The sequence below is a fragment of the Pagrus major genome, chromosome 4 (genome assembly GCF_040436345.1).
Source record: "Pagrus major chromosome 4, Pma_NU_1.0".
Lineage (NCBI taxonomy): Eukaryota > Metazoa > Chordata > Actinopteri > Spariformes > Sparidae > Pagrus > Pagrus major.
This window is the reverse complement of record NC_133218.1, coordinates 22,413,545-22,426,227: the sequence shown is the minus strand read 5'-3', so window position 1 is coordinate 22,426,227 and position 12,683 is coordinate 22,413,545. Positions and strand designations below refer to the sequence as shown.

The window sequence follows — 12,683 nt, the reverse complement described above, 5'->3', positions numbered from 1 at the left end:
ACTTACACCGACATATATGCATTTACACCTACAGTGTGGTACACACACGCACAGACACACCTAATGTTACCTTTACTAATAGCAATAGTGTCCCATTGAACCCCCCACCACCACCCTCCAACCTACACACACCGCACACACACACGCTTGCACGCATACACGTACATACACCTCAGTCAGAGCTGCCAGATGAGTAGTGAATTAATTTGTGTGAGCCACTCCAACATTAAGAAGGTGTGTTGAAAGGTGTCTGCTCATGTTTCAAATTAAACGCGCTGCTGGTCAGCATTAGCACCTCGCCACCCGTCGGCAACTGACACTTAGGGGGCTGGGGGGGATGGGAGGAAGGAGGGGAGCTCATCCGCCGTTCACACTGGAATAATTAGAACATGTCAGGAAGAATTAATTTCCTCATTTTTCAAAAGGATACACAGAAATTACCATGTTATTATATGACAGGGTCCCTGGGAGGATTGGATTAAATTTGATTTCTTGCGCAGCCCACACAACAAATTAAAGTCATAAATAAGATGGAAAGAAGCGGGGCACAGAGCATATGTTTATGGCAATGAGTGAAGCCAAGGGACCAGAAACAACTATCTTCATTTCATTTTATTTAAATCAGGCCGACACCGTGTGTCTGAATGACAGCAGTTGCTAATGGGTTGAGATTAGAGGCTCCTTGATATTAACACAGAGATCAAACCATTTCAGCTAAAAAGTGCAGGAACGAACAGTGTGTACGCTGCTAGATGAGCCTATTCTGCACAGAATGACCAGCTCGTGCCTGACCTTGACAAAACATTGTGATCTTGATTACCTCAGCTTTTCTTTATAATATCACACATACCACAGACAGCGTACTGAGTGTAATGTTTGAGAGGTGTAGGTAGCACCGTAACAACATTTCACTGTCCAAGTCAGTCAACCCCCGTTCATTATGGAGTCAGCAGAAAGCGTCTATTTTCAAGTCAAAAATGTCACCAGACACAATCATCTGGAAAGTTACACTTCAGTGAGATAATGGGACTTGTTTTGAGACAATTTTCACTTGTTCCATTGGCAATGTTTGTCCACCTATAACACGCAAGAAACACCTTTTAATATTTTTTAGTTTAAGTACATTTTTATGTAGAATTTTTTTCCAAGAGTTTAGAAACAGCGACATTTGCAGTTTATCCTTCGTGGCGTATGCTTTCCCAAGAGATGATAAAAAGCGCCAATAAGGAAAAAGCAAAAAGGGAATTCAGGACAATCAAATTAGTCGATCTAGGGTGAGATACATCCCAATTTAAAGAGCATATTCATGACCCAAACAACACAACACTGGTCACCATCTCTCCTTCTCGGTGCTCAGATTACACTTGTTAGCTTACTGTTACAATTTAATACTAGCTGCCTGGGAAGAGTTTTTCGACTCTTTCAAAATGGGCCGTCATTAGAGCCTAGCACTCCCCTGGGTGCCACAAACTTTAAATAATTTGCGAATCAATTAACTGGCTACTCTCAAGGCAACAGGGATTTCACACTTCGGGGTCGCGGTGCATTATCAGTTGGAGACGATTCATGGCGTTTTGGGAGAAAAGTTCATGGTTGAAATCATTAATTCATTTAACCGGACTTTTAGTTATGCATTACTTTCCACAGCTGGGGTAGCAGGAAGATTAACGGCATGTTCTCTGGTCCTGCTGTATAGAGCTACTAGGTGAAACTCTGTCCTACAGTACAAGGAACATACCTTGAGAACCAGGACAGCAGCCAAGTCCATATTAGGTTTTAATTCTTCTGAGAATTAAATAAAATCCACGAAACCTTAAAATAATGATAATAATAATAAAGGGTCCTTTTCATGCGATTAAATATGGACTATAAATAAATATATATTTTTTGTTTGAGCACTTTAAAATAAGGTCATTCATGACTACTATTGGTTCTTCCTTATCTACTGTTCTATATTTTTTTCTATGCCGCACCGTGTGACCTTGCTCAAAAAAATGCTATAAAAATTAAAAGTTTTAATACAGATGATAGATGATGTTCAGGAGGGTTTTCCACACAGGTAATGAATGACTCAATACACACTGAGCTCCTCGATGTAATCGAGGCTGATGAAATTAAAATCTTTGTTGGGCGGTCTTTGTCGAGCGGTCTCTGTTTAGCAACATGTTGACCATAATCACTGCAGGGTCAGTGTACTGAAGAGGCCCATTTGATAAATAATAGAAGAAGAATAACCATTCGAAGGTAATTCATTTTCATTTCACGGTGAAGTGCTGTTTATTTAATTTCTGACAAAACGGCTCCCCCACACCCTCCCCTCGAGTGGTGCCATCGACGGTCTGCTGAGGGCTGTGACTGTTGCTTATTAGATAAATGGTACATATTAACAAAGAGTGTATATGGTCTGTTCTAAAAGGTCCAACATCCTCAGGTGTTTCCAAATGAGACTGCACGCTTGTTATTAAACCTGTTCTCCAAGCGCTCCAGACATAAAAAAAATTACTCCCTGTCATGTTTGGAGATTAATTAATCCTGTAGGTCAAAGTATCCAGATATCAGATTGTATGAGGATCCAATTTAATGTCTCAGAAGAGTAGGATGGCAATGAATGCTCGCACACTAGGGCTTCATGCGGTATTTTCTTTTATAACAAGTACTGACAGGTGTCTGATAACATTACAGCGGCTGAATAAAAACATATTCTTAAAACTTCAGGGGTCAATTTTTTGAGGAGGACCATTTTTAAGTGGACCGGCAATGGACTCCTCTAGTGATCGGAAATTTAAACCATCAACAATGTTAAAAAAAAACTGCAGTTCCACAAATGGCCACTTGAGACTGCTTTCAAAAGAGAGTCAATCCCCTTAAGAGCCCCATATCAAAATGTCCAACTTTACAGCAGAAATAAACCTGTTTATAGCCTCTGGACTCTAAAGCCATTTTCCCCGTTAATGACAGCTGTACAGGCAGAACATTTTTATGTAACTCATTCGTTTAAATTATATTTACTTAAATTTATGCATAATTAAAGGCTTTGAGTAACAGCTAGCCGCTAGCTCTCAAGCTAGCTCTCAGTAGCCAGGCACCATTCCACTTGCCCTGTTAGCTGGGAGTTAAGCGGAGTCAGGCACTGCTAAGATGGCCACGGCCGGAGCCACCAAACTGAACTTCACAATGGCTCTTCAGAAACCTATGCGCGACATCAGCAAGACTGGTGCATGTTTTATACAGTCTACGCTAGCGACAATTTTTGTTTAATATTTCCGAACAAGCATATGGCTCATCTAGTAGCGTCTCGAGGTGTTGCTTTGTTTCTCACTGCATGAGAAACATTTTTCTTTGCAGTACGGTAGCTTTAAATTGATGCAGTCAATTCTTAAACACTGAAAACTAAAATTTCTCACTGATCAGCTGAAAACCGTGTTAACTCTTTTACAAATACTACTGTAGACGAAGGCATGGAAAGAAGTAGCTCCTTGGTTCTTAACCATAGGACATAAGCTAGTTTTTATTATTATAGTTAAAGTTTCAAAAGAGACATACAGTAGGTTGATAAAGTTAAATATCAGGTACATAAGACCTGCTCACACTAGTCATTGATTCTGTAAATAATAGCAGTCAAATATCTATATTTTTATTATCTGTCAACAGTGTGTGCAGTGATGTCTTTACTGATGTGTATGCAGAGCTTTTAATAACTTTGATTAATTAGCTGCTCTCATTATGTTCATCAGTCACCTTCTACATGACTGAAATGGTCGTACTGTGCCATTCACAACGAACTCAATGAAACAGCAGCAGCAGCAGCAGAAAGGGTAGGAAAGCTCGCTGGTAGACAGGTGCATGTTCATCTGAGCAGAAGACAGTCAGTGTGTGACGTGAAATGGCATGATTAAACAATGGTAAATGGCCATGAACTTTGAATTGAGAGAGACATTTCCCAGCTGTTATTGAAGAGCTTCACATGCACATTAATATGACTCCCATGATATCTCCAACTGACATTTGGAAGAAAAGAATAATATCAACTGTAGTTCCTCACCTTTATTTGCTTAATATCTATGATACATTTTTATTAGAAAACCTGCAGGAGCAGCAGCTGAGCAAAGATTGTTCAAGCGATATTTGTATTGATGCGGGGAGTATTCTTGATTCTGTTTTTTTTAAAGCAAAAATGCAGTAATATACAGCAGCTGTCTTCCTGAATTTGCTTAAAAATTTTCACTTATACCCCTTTTGAATCTACATATTTTGGAATACAAACAGATTGATTCTGACTTGGTTTAATCATTAAAAAGGATGAATATGTGTTCCTGTATGTGTACGCAGTTGAGATTATCTGTTAATGTTTAATTCAGCTCTTTTACACCTCAGAGACACTTCAACATGTGTGTAGACTTTTCATAATGAGATCAAATAAAGTTTCATTTTATTCCAAACCATTTTAAAGGCTTATTCTGATTACTGATATTCAAGGTTTCACAGTTTTGACTTCTGTAAATTCTGTAAATTACTTTTCTCAAAAAGGTTGCACTAGTGTAGGAATTGTATAGTGTATAAATTGTTTCTCTGCATAAGATCACAATTAATGCACACTAGAAATATGACCTTAAACTCAGATGCAAGAAACAGGATGGTAGCACAGGAGAAGCAACAGAGAAAGGAAATAAAATGAATCATGAGTGACAATACTGAAGCGAAAGTGCAAGAAAAATAAGTTGGAGGATCTAATGTTTAGAAGGTCTGTCAGTAACTTTGTGGCTATATACGTGTCTAATTGTGCATACATTGTGTGCCTACCCAATTGTCCACCTCATTTGACGCAGGTGCTCAGTGTGGGTGAAAGACAGCAGGGGTGTGTGAGACGTGGCAAGACAGGAAAAGCTGAAGAGGCAAATTGATACTTACAAAAACTGAAAGACTCAATCCCCAGCTCCCAGCGATCACTGGTTGGTTGATTTTAAATTCATGTAAAAACCTGAAATGTAAGCAAGAAGAAAACGGATGTTTTAAGTGTGTGTCGTTGTATGCAATTTTATACGAATTCTACGAAAAATACAACATTTAAATATTGTTATTAATGAGTTTAAATAGCTTTTATTTGATTATAAAACACCAGTAAATTTCGAATGTGGTTATTATCAACAAGGGTCTTAGATAACTGTATTTACCTACACTGGAACAAATAGAGACAGAGCTAGAGGAAGAGAATTGGGGCCGTGGTGACTGTTGGCTGAGGGTCAGAGTCTCCACAGCTGAGCTACTGTGAGACAGCTTTGTTAGTGTCTGACCTCCAGTCCTCACAGCTGCCTGTCAGCAACGGCCATCCGTCCTAGACAATGTTTGAAATCTACTTCTCCGCTGCCTCATTAATCTGTCTTCCAGTCGACAGATTCTACTAATAAACAGCTTTCATATAAAGCGGTTGTTTTATTTAATTTTGCTTTCTTTCTTCAAGTGCTGCCTTGCTAATGATTTATTTATTTGGGGGGTGCATGTTCTGCTAGTTTCAGCATGTCTTGTTGAAGTCCTGCAACTCCAGAGCTTTGTTGGAGAAAAAAAATACCCAGGAAACTCCAGCACAGTGTTAGTGTGTACAGTTTCAGGCATCACCGACGGCACATTTCACCCACAGTTAAGAGGTAATGACAACAGAGGGAAGACAATCCACTGATCGGACCATCTAGCTGGAGGGATGAAAATGCCGTTAGCTCATTCATGTTCATTTTCTCACATTATCTTGTGTTCCACAATACGCCAAGATCTCATTACCAGCTGATTTATACAATTAGTCCGCCTCAGCACTGCCAATTAAACAAGGCCAAGGGTTTTTTGAGGTCACGCTTAACTGATCTGTCACTAATTTGCACTACAGCACCTCAGTCTCCTATCGCCAGGGCCAATAAGCCACCAACAACAAGACCAGATAAATGTACTGACTATACCACTGCACTGTTGCACAGTCTGCCACGTGGGAGGCTGCAAGGTTAACAGAACTCGCATAGAGAATAAAAGGCAAGAGTTACAGAGAGGTCTGAATGTAGCGACCTTGAGGCTGGAGGTGACAATGGGGGAGAGGGGACCCAGGTGACCCCAGCTGAATGGAAAGCTGTTGCATGAATAGCACCTCTGAGTTTAAAGTCTTCTCCTGCCTCTCAAATAATGCTAAACACACATGATTTCACTGTTCTGAACTCTGCTCCAGCCGCAACCACCCACTCCTGTACACACACACACACACACACACACACACACGATTAACTTGTATTAGTAGCTATTCAGTCCACACAACAAACCACATATTACATGGATGGGAATTCAATAAACCAGCCTGTGTCAAACATCTGACTATAGGCTTAATTCCTGTTGTGCCGAAATAAACGAGAGCTCTTATAATTACAGAGTAGACATTAACAAACCTTTGAATTCATAATCTGATGTTAATTGAGAACAATGAGGTAAATAATAAATGGGGAAATGTATTCCTATTCATCGGTTATTTAAGTTCATTATTTGTCTGAGGGAGAAAAAAAACCAAAAGAATTTATAATTGCAAATAATGAGCGAACCCAAATGATATTATAATGAAGCCAATGCAGTTATCCCTGTGGTGTAATAAGAGTCAGTGTCAACAGGCCTATTGTAGCTGCATGTAGCAGCTTTTTTCCTGCTGTGCATTAGACCTACAGGCAGGAAACATAAAACAGGCACTCTCCATTGCTAATTAGAGGATGGGGGACTTATTAAACCCAATTGCAGTCAACCCTAAATTCAAATTATTAGTTCTCTACATTTTTATAAAGAAATTGTCAGCACACTTAACCGATATACTTTCTGTTTTGTTTTTTGTTAGAAACAGAAAAGTGTTGGGTTGAGAGGAAGAAATGCCAAGTAAATGTGGCCCAAAGCGAACAGTCAGAGTGAGGCACAAGGACTAGTTTGCTGGTGAAATAATTTCCCTTCACTATAAATACCGTTGGTTTATCTCTTGGATACTAAAAAATCCAAACAGACTGATGGAGCTGACATCAAAGGAGCAGGGACTGAGACCTCACAGCCACCTGTGGCATTTCTGTCAAAGAGTGGCCTTTTCTCCAGCTTTGGCTGGTCAGGGCTACCTCTCTGTCACACACACGCACAGACAGACGCACAAGACACACAAAAGAAAAGAGTGAAAATGCAAACATGCGCGCGCAACCTAGAGTCGCCACTAAAGCACTAAAGCTTTCATATGCAGTGAAGCGAAGTGGAAAATTATAGCATCATTTCCAGTGCTGAAATTTGTAGGGGAATTCACACACACACACACACACACACACACACAAACACATACACACATACACACATACACACATACACACACACACAGTGTTGTAAAAAGTACCCAAAAGTCATACTTGAGTAAAAGTAAATCATGTTAAAATATTACTTTGGTAAAGTAAATAATACATATATTTTTACGTTTTATGACATTTTTCTGATAATGTGGTTTTTACTTTTTTCAAATTAATTTGTTTAATATGAAAAGTAACTAGTAACTAAAGTTATCAAATAAAAGTAGTGGAATAAAAAGTACAAAAATTGGGTGAGTGGAAGTTTACAGTACAGTACCTGAGTAAATGTATTTAGTTACATTCCATCACCGCACATATCCATCGTGTTTTGGCACTTAAACTCAGCAAAGACAGAAACCAGTTGGCACGTGCTTGATGAAATTGCAGTGAAACAAAATCTGGGACAAAATTTGTCCCTTAATTTGGTAAAGTAAACACTTACACACATGCAATTTGTTTGGGCACAACATCAGAATCAAATTCCACATTTCTCCAATGATACGGTGGGTATAAGAGTATAAGGTTAAACTATTCACTTGTGCTAAAACCTCCCACGTAGAAACCGCTTGTGTACCTCCATATTACACATCAAACATACAGCAATGTATCCCCGGCTGGAGCTGCCATTAGAGCTACAGCCTCTTGTGCAGTCTGTGAAGAATGCAGCCCAGAAAGATTCACTTTCAAATCAACTGAACCTTCAAATTCCAGACATGTGTTCATGTACGGTGTGTGCCACGCTTGATTTAATTTCCCCTGAACATAACAGAGAGTTGTGTTTTTTCACCCATCATGTGACAGTGGCGCAGTATCAATAGACAACATCACCACAACTGTACACAGCACAGGGGGAGACCAACCACTACACAGCTATCCCGACCAGATTCAGGTTTTATGTGTCATGTGCGTCAACCCTGCGTTGCATTAAAACTACTCAACATGGGACATGATTAAATCGCATGCATGTGCGCCTGTGCCTGTCTCAAATGTATGTTTCACCTTGTGTAGTTTTGTGTGGATATGCATGAGGCAAGCCAAAACTTGTACTTCAACTCCTGTTTGGAATTCATCCAGATCTGCAACATGTTAAAAAAAAAAAAAATACACTCCCAATCCTCCTCTCCAAATCCTCACTCTCTCCTGCGTCCAAACACGCTAAAGTAAGAATTCTGCCGAGTTAGTAATTTTGACAATAGAGGTAATCTATGCCATCAGCAGGCTGCTCCCTACCTGGATGCTGTGTGGTTATCTCTGCAGAAGCAGCAGCCACACAGTCAGTCAGTCAGTCAGGCTGGGGACGGCGCGCGTGCGGGGGGTTTGGGAAGCTATAACAGCCGTCCCAGGGGGAAATAGGGAAATGGGAGGGAAAAGGAGGGGCACGGGGGTGAAGCGCAAAACATTCTGGGCACAGAAATGTCTGATAGAGTAATTGAACACATGTGATTGTCTGTTAAATATCCAGTTCCACAAAGTCAATCCTCTCTGCAGTGGCATCATCTGTGAAATATGAAATGACAGCTTCCATGCAGTGAGTAATCACCTCAGCCTGGAATGAGAGGATAGGAAACAGCTAGAGTTAAGGTAGACTGTGGACACTTATAAACGTATTGATAATTTTAAGTATTGCGGAGATCATTCACTTGTAAATGTTTTCGCTTCCTACTGGCGAGATAAACAAAAATAAAAGGTCCAGTGTGTGTTCTTAGACAGACAAGAGCTGTATTTCTACAAGAGCTCCACCATATCATTGAGTTATTTGGTGTTGGAAACAGGTCAATCACGTGCAAACAGCTGTTTCATGCTCCAGCACACTGTTAACTGTCACATCCTCACAAATCTCCCTTTTCTCCTCTTTTTATCTTTACCCTCTGTCTCTCTCAAACTGCCCCGTTTCAGTCTCGGGCTGATCTTGTCCCGACACTGAACTGCAGCAGACTAGACACTCACAAAACGTCTCGCACCGATGTGTCAAGAGGAATGACTAGCAGAGCGTCACTCCGGTTAAAATATCTTTGTTGAGAGTAAAACAGTGACCTGTATTTTGGCAGAGCTGAAGTGCAATAGTGTCAGATAAAGCAGAAAAAAATCTGCTCCTGAAGAGCAGCTATTCTGCTCAGAGTTTGTCACAAGCAATAGCCTGATACAGATACAGTTCTGCGGCTGAACCAGGCTTTCGTGTGCTGCTCGAGAAAATGCATTATCTGTCATTTCCTCTGCGTCAAATAACAAGAATAAAAGTCTATTTACTGAGCAGCCGGGTTGAGGCAGGGTGAAGAGAGAGAAACGACCAGCAAATAGAATGTTTTCCTCCACGGTGGACGGCATTCAGTCCCCGGTGCTCCTAACAGGCGGGCGTGCAACCTATCAATTCTCTTTGATTCCCTCTTACATATTCTTCACTCCAAAGACTGTAAAGACAGAGAACACAGAATAGGCTTGTTTTTTTGCACACTGATGAGACCTCTTTTCTTAACTTCCAAGATGCACACACATATTTTCTGTTCCCTTTTTTTTCCATTCTCTCTTTCTTTCTTGCTCAGTGTGAGGTTTGTGTATGTTGGGGGCAGGGGTATGAAAACAAGTCTCTCCCTCTCTCCCAGGTAATGTGTTTATTTTCCCGGACCCATCTTCTAGTTTACTGCGTGGTGGCGTTTCTCCCCTCTTATCGCCTGGCCCTCACGGGGCACTTTAGCCCCTCAAATCCTGTTCACCACATACTGGTTTTAGAATCTGTGAAATGAGTGCTAGAGAAGCGTGGCCACAATGTCTGCCTGTGTTGCTACTGGACTCAAATGGGCTTGGTGCTTTTTTGTCCAGGGAGATGCATAAATGGAAGTTTTTAACACCTCAAAGGAGACTGGGCCTTTGTGGAGGCACACTAGAGAAGGCTGCCAGTCTCCCGAGGAGGCAGACACACTGAGTGCTGCAGGACAAAGAGCTAGAGGAGCAGAATCAGCAGGGGCATCACTCTGCTTTGGGCACCAAGCAGACACACACGTACACCCGCATATACTGTACAACTGCACTTTCATGCATTCGCACACAAAAGCTGGAACGGCATGTTCCAACTGTCTCAAATACCTCTAAACACAAAATCTCAAAATTAGATATGTCACATATATCATAACAGTTGCATTATCTTTCCAATTACCTGCACTGCAACCTCATTATAGTACAAACAGCCTGCAGCGGCAACTAAAGAATGAGACATAACTCATCTGAATATAAACACTGTATTACCAGCAGGTAAAATAAAACATACAGTAGCTAACTGTAAATAGATTCATATGTGATTGTGCAAACACGCTCAATGAAAATGACAAATATAAATAGCATAACAAACGCCGCCATTTCCTACTTATTGATTTCAGCTCCACTGTTTGAAAATGATTTCCTCATTTCCATCCCAATTTTCTTTATTGAAATCCTTTTTTTTATCCCTGAGTACAGCCCAACAGCTGGCATTTACAATCAGTCTTTATGCTGTTTAGATGTCTACAATAAGCATTTAGATGCAAATATCTCTGCCTTGTACAAAGGAGTTGCAACTTCTGTCAGAAGCAACATAATCAACCTGCAATTGTCTCCTGGCTCCGAGTGGTTTCCAATGACAAGGCCTGAGCCGTAAGCATCTGTATTCAAATGATTCCCTATTTCAGGCACTGTTTAGTGTGGATATTTTCCAACAGTACCGCACTGAAAATCAATCACATGGTGAATTAAACCAGAAAGGAAACAACTGATCCATAAATGATCAGGTTACAACAAGGCATTGGTGTCCGCAAATTATTCTGTGTTTTCCTTATTTCAAGGAGAATCGGGGACGCGCTGTTTGATAGCGGCCTGTTTAGGCAGGCTTAGGTTGACAAATAATTATTTTAGCGGCGAGCTCAGCACAATGCAGGCAGAAAACTTTGACCAATGACATGTGAAATCTTATAGCCTGCGACAGAGTAAAGAAAGCCTTAAATAGGCTGCATTGTTCTCAGAAAATCAAGGACTACAGTTGGAAAATCACTCTTTATCTTCCATTCGTAAAACCCCAAACTAAACTCTACAGTACAGCAATGCTTTTAACTGCATGTTCCTCTGCATCCTGCTTAAAACTGATATCTAAAAACTGTCTTTCTTCTATGGTGGAATTTTAAACTGACTAAAAATTTAGCACAGAGAATTTTACTCGAGAAAAAGAAGACTGAAATCTTGATTAAGATGTTAAGGGTCATATATATTAAAAAAAACATCTAAGCGTATTCTGGAGCATAGTGACCACTGTGTAAATCTGTTCCTGATGGGATTATATGCTTTGCTTTGGCTCCATTGGCCCCTGTGCAGCCATTTTCACAATTAACATTTTAACCTCTGTTTTCTCTTTTTATTTACAGTTGCAAAGGTCATTTGTCTTTTTTTTTTAAACCCACAATTAATAGCAGCGTTTGCAAATGCAAATGAATCCATTTAGGGGGAGGGAAAATGATCAGTTTGAGAATATTTCTGCCTTCTTAATCTTCTTAAGAGGGAAATGATTTAAAAGGAGGACACAAATCTCCAGTGACATGGCAGGAACTGTAGGGCACTTTCCTCTCCCCTTCCCCTTCCCTTTCCCTTTCTCTCTCTCTCTCTCTCTATTCTCCCTTTCTCATCTCACTCATGTCTCCCTCCCTCCTGCCCCCCCATCCCCATTTCTCTCCCATCCTAATTTACCTCTCCCCCCCTTGTTGGCCTGTAGGGGTGGAAGGGCCAGGAGGAGGAAGGCAAAAGGAGCTGAGAGCAGGGCTTATACTCGGCTTGTCCCCCCCAGAGGAAACAAATGTAGTGTTTGAGCCACTGATCACTGGTATAATTGAGTTTAACACTCCTTTTCTGGATTAAAAAAGAGCCTTTGAAATGAAAGGTCAAATTACCTCCACAGTCAGGCAATAAATAAGTCAAACAAGGTAAGCGGTTCCTGCCAGCATATGTTAGTGGCAAATTTAATTAGTGGGAAAACAGGAGGCTCCTCCATTCCATGCTGCATTGAATAAAAGCAGTGTTGGTTGTACAGCAAAGGAAGAAAATGTATCAATCATCACTTAATTCATCTCATCATTTAAGGTTTCACAGAGCATATTCCAACTTACAAAGGATAACTCATAATTTAAGAAATCCAGCTTTAATGTTATAATATCAAGATATCCACAGAAATTTTGAAAATAATCAGATTTCACGGGGGAAAAAAACCTGAGTGCCGAATAACATTCTTGGTCATTAGCCTGCACGCTTTTTAGTGCATGATTTTTTTTTTCCAATTATGTAAGGTATCCTATAGGCCCATTGTCCATTGATTGCAGCACAAGGAAAGAAAAATGG

The 12,683-nt window shown here is 40.5% G+C and overlaps 1 protein-coding gene across 1 annotated transcript in view; it reads right to left on the bottom strand.

The window, feature by feature from the left end:
* The window catches only part of sox6 (SRY-box transcription factor 6), a 137,629-nt gene that overhangs the window by 112,659 nt on the left and 12,287 nt on the right, over positions 1-12,683 (bottom strand). The window contains exon 2 of the mRNA XM_073464063.1: positions 4,909-4,978. The gene's annotated coding sequence lies outside the window, so the exon portion shown is untranslated. The remainder of the gene's footprint in view (positions 1-4,908; positions 4,979-12,683) is intronic.